At 34.1% G+C, this 9,872-nt stretch overlaps 1 protein-coding gene across 1 annotated transcript in view; it reads left to right on the top strand.

The window, feature by feature from the left end:
- The window catches only part of LOC127870838 (uncharacterized), a 37,375-nt gene extending 32,834 nt beyond the window's left edge, over positions 1 to 4,541 (top strand). The window contains exon 2 of the mRNA XM_052413371.1: positions 4,466 to 4,541. The gene's annotated coding sequence lies outside the window, so the exon portion shown is untranslated. The remainder of the gene's footprint in view (positions 1 to 4,465) is intronic.
- The last annotated feature ends 5,331 nt before the right edge of the window (positions 4,542 to 9,872 follow it).

The following is a 9,872-nucleotide window of genomic DNA, read 5'->3' on the forward strand; positions in this document are numbered from 1 at the left end:
AGTTTATGCAAAACAAAGCATAAAACATTTTAAAAAATACAGTAGTGTTTATCGTCAACGTCTTATTGTAAATATATATAAAGATACTCGGCAAACCATGCCAAGCAATGACTCTTCAAGTAGGGAGCGAAACGACGAGTGGGGAAACATCCTGGGTGAAAACACCCTTTTTAGACTTCCAGGAGTCTTTGCTTTTTAGTTTAAGAAAACTTGCCAGTGTTGGCAAGACTTCCTTAGAAGAAATCACAGGAGGGACGCCCATATATATATATATATATATATATATATATATATATATATATATATATATATATATATATATATATATATATATATATATATATATATATATATATATATATATTGTATAATAGCATAAAACAAAAAAATATGGGCTTTCCTCCTGTGAAAGAAATGACAATATGTACATCAGTGATAAACAGGGAAAATAAATGGTCATTCTCCTCTTTGTCTCTTTGTATCATTTAATAACATGTTGCCCCCCAAAATTAAAAATAAATCTACTGACAAAAATGTGGGTCGGGTTGCTCCAAGCAAACAATTGATTAAGGTCAGCCTTATGTTTTCATCTTTTTTAAATGCAAATTACTTCTCAGTGACACTTTTGTTATAAGTCATCTCTTTTCATTGTAGGTAATTATTGTGAAATGTCTGCTCATGCACAAATTATTATATCTTGATATTAAGCATACCGGGTATGTTTGAGGAGCACATTTATACCACTTGTTTTAAAGATATTAAATTAAAACCTGAGATATGTTACCCCACGAAATTTAAATGAGCAGGTCTTTTTTACTGAGATATCTGCCCTTGAAAGTTTGGTTATAAGTCATTCTTTTAAAAGATATAATTTTAGTTCTGTTGAAATAAAGGACATTGTCGTAAGGTTTTATAACTATGATGCGACATTTGAATTTTCTGTTCTTTCTAAGCATATTTCTTATTGTCATGGAATTCTTGATTCAAAAACCAAAGTTTACGAAAAATGAACATAACAATTAAGGATTGTTTCTTTCAACGTCTATTACAAACACACGTTACATCCTTATTGGCCCTTTAGTAGCAGCTCGTTATATAGAGGAGATTTTCCATATGCGAATCTCGACACAAAGAATTTTTTCTCTTTAGTCTACATTATTTAAAATTTATATTATAAGAAAATTTACCGAATCATAACATAAACTGACAATATTAACACAATCAATTCCTAATTGCGTATGTTTCAATTGAAATATGATGAACAGCTGCAAATAGACTAAAATATGTGCTTCTGTTATAAATTATACTTTCCAAATAATCTAAAATATGCCCATCTGTCATAAGTAATACTTTCCAGTGTACTCCTTAATAAACTGATTGAAGTACATTTATGTTAGTAATGTATTGCAGCGGACCGTTCTGCATGCATACTCACCTAGTTTTGAAAGAAATATTATCTCGTAAAAGCATAGACCTGTGTAACTTTATCAATCTTATCTTGTGCGAAATTCCAATATTTGTATACATAATGGTCCACGAAACGTTTGACAAATTAGTGCAATCATAAACGTCGTAAACGAGTAAAGAGTCCTCTGTTCCGATGTAAAGCTCGGTAAAAAAAATTGTCCCTCCTCTAGGTTGCTGGCGTAAAAAGTCACAATTACTGTTGTGTACAGTAGCAGCCTCTTTCCCGATGATGTTTTCTGACTTCTTTCTCCTCCTCGGGACATATTTCGTATGCAACGCCATACACACTCTCGTGGGATATTGAAATGGATGCAAGCTTAATGTTTATCTGATTTAACAGAAGTACAACACACACCCTGATGACTTTGCTCATACTGGTTTCCACCCAAAAAACATCTTCATACACTTAAAGATACTTTTTGCCAGCACTTGTTGCAACTTGAATTTCTTCCCTTGCGATCGGCCTATGCAAGTTTAATCGAATTCCGCAAATATGTTAAAGAGTCGTTGTATTGACAAAATACTTTCAGTAAATATCTCTATCAGAAGAAAAAATGATAAAAGGAAACAAAGAAAAATTGGTCGCAGCCGTCGCAGGTAGAAATATTTCCAGAAAAATCAACTATACACGACCGTTGTAAATTAAATACTAAAAGTTAAAGTGGAATGGGTACAAAACATTTTACGGCCTTCAATTATATAACTGAAGGCCAAGGGTTATAGTTTTGCAAAAAAACGCCAAATTTTCTTTTTTTTACGATATAAACACATTAAGGTTATTCATCTGTTAACGTCTGAGTGAAATCCATCCTGTCGTTTAAGAGGTGTTGAAAACAAAATATTCAGGACGTACGGACAATGACAATAGTTCATTCCTAAAACTTTTTAAGATCATAAAATGTTAATTCCTTCGACTTTGTTAGATCATAAAAATAAAACAGCACTGTTTCACAAAGACCAATCTCCTTTGTGTCATCTTTTCTCGAAAATTACTTGTAAAAATTGTTCTTATTCTAACCCATACCATTATCTGGGCAATTGCATTAAATTGTTAAGATATTCCCTTGTGTTTCATTTTCATGATCTGTAAACTTTGTTGAATTATACTTGTAAACGCAAAATAAGCAGATATACATGTTTCGTTGAACTTTGTAGTTATAAGACCAAGATAAACATTTGCAGCAATTTGAGTAAACACAGCAATTTTTACTTACGTTGCCTAAACTTCCTTGTTGATCTTTTTTTTCAATGCCTAAAACGGCAAACATATCAATTAATATAGCCTGTTACCTTGTGTGTGTATGGAACATCGGCCTTTCAAATTAAGGATCCGTAACCAAAAATCCACATTTCGTTGACTGTCATGTTTAACATTCAAATATCAGGTGTGTCTTTTTTGTTCACATTTTCACTGGTACCCGGGGTAATGATTACGTTCAACTTAGTCTTAATATTAATAATTGAACATAAGTTCAATTATTTCTATTACCCGATATATATTTTTAATATACATGTATAGCAGTTTTGTGTAACATGGTGCATCTATTATATGAGAATACATTTGAAAGATTTTGGAGGTTAGAGAGCTGAAATGCGCAAGGCATAAGAAGGTTTTATATTTCATAATGTGGACGTTTACAATAATATACCTATAAGATACGTGCTCACATATTTGGAAAAAAGAAATCACGTCTACATAATGAAATGATAGACCATTCTGAATTTTGAACTTTACAGTGTTTTTGAGACGCTATGTTGAGTCCGGTACCTTGGTTGAGGAATATTTTTGTTTATTTTGTTTTGTTTTTGTAAAAAATACTTATTTGTTTAAAAATGTCATGATACCTATATAAAAAACTCTTACGAATGAGCGGGCTCTTCACTTGATCCCATTAAAAATGGTGAACTATTTAAAAAGAGATCCTTAAAAATGTTAACAGTGTCGCGCTTTATTCTCCCAACACAGATCCGAAAAAGACACGTGGTATAGGCACCGTGATTTCGCCAATCTGTGAAATGTCCTTTTAAAATATCAGTTACGTTGGTTAAATAAACGTTAGATCCATGAATAAGTGAAATATCAATGACCACAAAAGGTACAGGGTGCTGTTAAAAAGAGGTCAGATGGAAAGCTGGACCAGTCTGGTGACCTTTTCCAATACTTTGTTGAATCTAGATTTTTTTCTTATTCAATCTTGTAATTAGGGCATTCAAGAATGTTTTTTAATTTCTTATAACTAAAAAAATATAATTTAAAAAGATTTTTAGAGTTTTTGTATTGAAAGGTCCAGAGAAGCAAAAAGGAGCAGGGCTCAGTACTCTGTAATTTCACGCTCGATTATTGGCGTCGCACTGAAGTGCGGCGACTAGTATGTAATACTATTTTTTTGCTTATGGGAGGAGAAGTTATTTTACGGATCAATGTATATATTTTTGTTGTCAGAATATCTTGCATAGTGGTGATTTTATGTGTAAATTAGTGTAAATAAGTACTGCATTTGTGCCTATTACATTTACTACAACATTTATTGCCAATAATGCAAAGCTAATTCTTTTAATTAATAACTGATCACAGGGACTGGGCAATAATAAAAGATCACAGAAGCTGGGCAAATTCGCGAATAGGTGAAACTTTCTGGTTTTGAATAAAAACAAAACTTCTTTGTTCCACTATCCTAGCAACCACCTAGTTACTAATAAAGGCGCTATAGAGCGCGAAGCGCGACACGTATTATTAATTGTAATAATGAGTCTTGATAAAGGAAGCAGCCGCTTATCAATAAGGACAACCATCACAGCACCCCAGTTGTATTACTATCAAGTCATCGTACAGGTTTTTTTAAGAACCACATATAGAAGGCCGCAGGCCTGACCCGTATCTTGCCAGTGGTATGGACCCTTTGGTATGGACCTTTAACCCCGCTCACTATCCAGCGTTTAAACTTCCGGGTTTACATTTAAACCGACTATTAATAGCTTACTAATATCTAGTTAGCAGGTGATTTTTCAAGCGGTTCCGTAGTGTAGTGGTTACACGCTCGCTTCACATGTGAGAGGCCCAAGGTTCGAGCCCTAGTAGAATATTATTATTTTATTTGTGTTCTATGTTAACTTTTTGTTTTGATGTAGACATTTTAGTTTAAATAAATATGCTGTTTTATTGTAACCATTTTTTGTTTTTATTATGCCCATGAAATATATGTGTGAGAGGGTGGGGGGGGGGGGGGTTCGTAAACACATTAAAACTTTTACAGTGTTTTCATATCAGTACTCAAACCCTATCGTAAATGAGCAACGTTAGCATAAGTTCAGAATCATCTCCCCTTGAAGTTGAGAAAAATATGAAATTACGCTTACAAGATGAAGCAGATTCTTTTTTAAACCTACACAGTTCTGTTCCATTAATGAAAACTGCACACGGATGCCAGTAAAAATCAAAGTACTGAAAGTACTGGTTTGACGATGCTTTTGAAGAGGATGGATATATAGAGGATATTTGTTGGATTCGGTGGAATATCGATTTTAACAGAAAAACAGCGAAAAATATCGATATTTTCACTGTTATTTTTCACTGTTTACAACAGTGAAATACCAGTTTATTTCACTGATATTTCTGTTTAAATCACCGAAAAGCATAAAATAAAATAAATAAGCATCAATTTAAGTTAATCTACATCACCGCAATTGTGTAATTTTTATTGCTTGTCATTTATCCGCAGGTCAATAGTTAATGGTTGTGGTGCAATCGTTTTCGTTCTTGGACACTGCACTCCCTTCAATGAGATTTATTTACCTAAATATCTCACATTTGAACTTACAATTCTTTTGGGAGTAATTGTCCAGACAACTGGATTAAACAGCAACAATATGCTAACCCATTATTTTTCGAGGAACATAATTGAGAATTCCTGTGCTAGCCCCCAATCACTATATGTTGGGGTATAATAGTAGTTAAATTTTGTTTTTCTTCTCAAAAGAATGTCGTAGATTATAAGTTGAGGAATATATCATCCAAGACTACAACTAATAGAAAGGAATTTTTTTTTTTTCATTTATTTTTATTGATTAAGAAGGTTTTGTAACAATCTATACTATACATAGATAGCTTTAACAGCACAATGTGGCTCACCTGAAACTGATTGTTTCCTAGTGGTGTTAACTAATTTTTCATGAAGATCTAGAAAAAAGGCATTGTGAGTATGAACAAACTATTTGCGTCTATCCAACCTAGTTGAGCCTTATTACCGAGTTCTTACTTTTATTTATTTGAACATTCTGATCAACTGCCATGAAAATCAGGTAAAAAATGTAAGTGTTAACATAGATTTTAATGATTTAGTTATTGATCAAATACTTGGAAGCACATGAACCACTTTGGAACGTGACCTGTTAATCACTGAGACTGACCTTGTGACCTAAATGTTGAACATGCTACTTTTAAGCTTGACTTTGAAATCATTTAAAATAATGTTCTAACCAATTTACAAGTGGATCAGAGAGAGAATGTGGCCACTAAAGTATTAACAGACCTTTTCTTATATTTGACCTAGTGCCATAATTTTTTATAGAATATGAAACCTAAAATGACATAGAGGTGACTAGTTTCATAAGAATATGGCAAAGAGGTGACACCTAAATTTAAACATTGTAGAATGATATCTTATGTGTTCACAATAAACTTTGGATAAAATACAACAGACAAAGAGTGATAACAAAAGCTCACCTTGTCACATATTAACAAGTGAGCAAAATAACCAAAACTATGACATCATATAATTGCTCAGTTACTTCCAATAACAATAAAACGTTACTTTTGAAACAAATACAATACCTGCCCTTTCTTACCACAGGCTGTTCTAAAACAAGATAGCCCTGTATCGCTCACCCAAAACTCCTTCTATAGTGTCAAAAACTTGTGCATGATTTGACTTAGTTGTGACCTAGCTTTATCCTGCACATGACCAACTTGCAAATGCAGCTTTTGATTTGATTTAGATTGCCATTGTAAGCAATTTTCATGAAAATCAGGAAGATAATGTGACCTGTAGAAAGGTAAAGGATTTTTTTTTTTGACCTAATGACCTTGTTTTTGACAAACTACCATTTTTGAAACTGAAACTTTATTTAATCGTGATAACATTCTGTCCAATTTTCATGAAGATCTTGAAGAAAATGTGACCTCTGGAGTGTTCACTAACCTTTTCTGTGATTTGGTTTGTTGACCTAGTTTGGACCACATATGACCTACTTTCGAACTTAACCTAGAATTGACCGAGATGAACATTTACCAACATAAGACAAACAAGGGCTGTTTGTAAAACATGCATGCCCCCCATATGGGCTGTCAGTTGTAGTGGTAGCCATTGTGTGAATACATTTTTTGCCACTGTGACCTTGTCCCTTGACCTAGTGACATGAAAATCACTAGGAATCATCTGCCAGTCATGATCAATTAACCTATGAAGTTTCATGATCCTAGGCCTTACTATTCTTGAGTTATCATCAGGAAACCTTTTTACTGTTATGAGTCACTCTGACCTTGATCTTTGACCAAGCGACCTGAAAATCAATAAGGGTTATATACCAGTCATGATAAATGTACCTATGAAGTTTAATGGTCCTAGGCATAAGCATTTTTGAGTTATCATCCGGATACTATTTTACTGTTTTGAGTCACTTTGACCTTGACCTTTGACCTAGTGACCTAAACAACATTAGGGGTAATCTGCAAGTCATGATCAATGTACCTATGAAGTTTCGTGATCAAAGACGTAAGCATTCTTGAGTTATCATCCTGCAATCATTAAACGGTTTTGACTCACTGTGACCTTAACCTTTGACCTAATGACCTGAACATCAATAGGGGTCATATGCCAGTCATGATAAATGTACCTATGTAGTTTCATGATCCTCGGCCTAAGCATTCTAGTCACTGTGACCTTACCCTTTTATCTAATGTTGCAAATGTTGACGGCTCACGACGGCCATTAAGTGATCACAACAGCTCACCATGAGCACGTTGTGTGATTACACTCAATGCGTTCAAATTTTTCTCACAGGCTTTGCCATTGACCTTTATGGTATGGATGGCTTTGTTATTATTTATTGCTATCATGTACCTGCAATATTGTGTGTATGTTTACAATACACAAAGCATAATACATAAATAGACTAATTAAGCTTATAATAATCTGATTACTATAGCCAGGTCAATTAAGGACTTAAAAAAACATTTTTGTTGTCCTGATGTCATGAAGACTTGAGATATTTATGCACATAGAGTTTCAAAATATGGGATTATCCTCAAATAAAAAGTATTTTTGACCTGTGTTGTGCAGGCTTTTTTTCCATGACTGTCAAAGTGAAATTTCCATGTGAAAAGTATGTCAAATTTTTCATTCAACCATTGTGTATAAATAACGGTTCTGCATATAATTTGCCATTTTGATAGGAGATGACCAGGGTGACAGAGAAAAAGGATATGCATTTGAGATCTGGTCAGGAGTCCATATAAAAGTGGTTATATTTAAAAATGTTTAATTACCACTTGACCACGGACTCTAGATCTCCATGAAGGTTCTAAATTAATATAGTATGAACATTTGAACTATATCTTTTTGAAACAATTAAAACATAATATTTGATGTACAAATTTAATCTACCAATGTGTACAGATACTACTTAACATATATTTGACTGTATTGAATGTAGGAACTAGTAAAAATATCCATTAGAAAAAGAGATCAGGATATGAAATATTCATTGCCTGAAGCAAAGACCCTGGAGCTATGTTTATATATCTTTAAACACACTGATTAAAGAAGTAAAACAATACATTGATACAACAGAGGTAAAATCATCCCCTCTGAACAATATGATAGATAATTATGTATCATATCTTTTTATCTGGATCTGGATAGGTACACAAAAGGATGATTAGGTGTGCGCGCTGCGGGGCAGATATAGGAGTTACTTATATTTTGGATTTTATTTAATTCACTGAAATTCATCACTGAAGTTACAGTATGATCTCATTTGATATAGATGTACATGATTGTATCAAGCAAAATATGATAAATAATTTTCAGTATTAATTCACTGTCATGATTTCAGTATCATTAAAATGAATTCAGTAAAGTATATCATTCATATGAATCAATTTTGTAAATATCAATATACATATACTACATGAAAACATTTTTGAAACAAGGGCTGTTTGTAAAACATGCATGCCCCCCCATATGGGCTGTCAGTTGTAGTGGCAGCCATTGTGTGAATACGCTTTTTGGCACTGAGACCTTGACCTTTGACCTAGTGACCTGAAAATCAATAGAGGTCATCTGCGAGTCATGATCAATGTACCTATGAAGTTTCAATATCCTAGGGGTAAGCTTTCTTGTGTTATTATCCGGAAACCATTTTACTGTGTCAAGTCACCGTGACTTTGACCTTTGACCTAGTGACCTGAAAGTCAATAGGGATCATCTGCGAGTCATGATCAATGTACCTAAGAAGTTTCATGATCATAGGCGTAAGCATTCTTGAGTTATCATCCGGAAAACATTTTTCAAAGTAGAGTCACAGTGACCTTGACCCTTTGACCTAGTGACCTGAAAATCATTAGGGGGCATCTGCGAGTCATTATCAATGTACCTATGAAGTTTCATGATCCTAGGCATAAACGTTGTTGAGTTATCATCCGAAAACTATTTTACTATTTCGGGTCACCGTGGCCTTTACCTTTGACCTAGTGACCTGAAATTCAATAGGGATCATTCTCGAGTCATGATTAATGTATCTATGAAGTTTTATGATCCTAGGCATAAGCGTTCTTGAGTTATCATCCGGAAACCATTTAACTATTTTGGGTCACCGTGACCTTGACCTTTGACCTAGTGACCTCAAAAGGGGTCATCTGCGGGTCATGATCAACGTATCTATGAAGTTTCATAATCCTAGGCATAAGCGTTCTTGAGTTATCATCCGGAAACCATTTTACTATTTCGGGTCACCGTGACCTTGACCTCTGACCTAGTGACCTGAAAAACAATAGGGTTCATCTGCGAGTCATGATCAATGAACCTATGAAGTTTCATGATCCTAGGCATAAGCGTTCTTGAGTTATCATCCGGAAACCGTTTTACTATTTCGGGTCACCGTGACCTTGACCTTTGACCTAGTGACCTTAAAATCAAAAGTGGTCATCTGCGAGTCATGATCAATGTACACATAAAGTTTCATGATCCTAGGCATAAGCGTTCTTGAGTTATCATCAGGAAAACATTTTACTATTTCGGGTCACCGTGGCCTTGCTCTTTGACCTAGTGATCTCAAAATCAATATGGGTCATCTGCGATTCATGATCTATGTACCTATGAAGTTTCATGATCCTAGGCATAAGCATT

This window comes from Dreissena polymorpha, chromosome 3 (genome assembly GCF_020536995.1).
Source record: "Dreissena polymorpha isolate Duluth1 chromosome 3, UMN_Dpol_1.0, whole genome shotgun sequence".
Lineage (NCBI taxonomy): Eukaryota > Metazoa > Mollusca > Bivalvia > Myida > Dreissenidae > Dreissena > Dreissena polymorpha.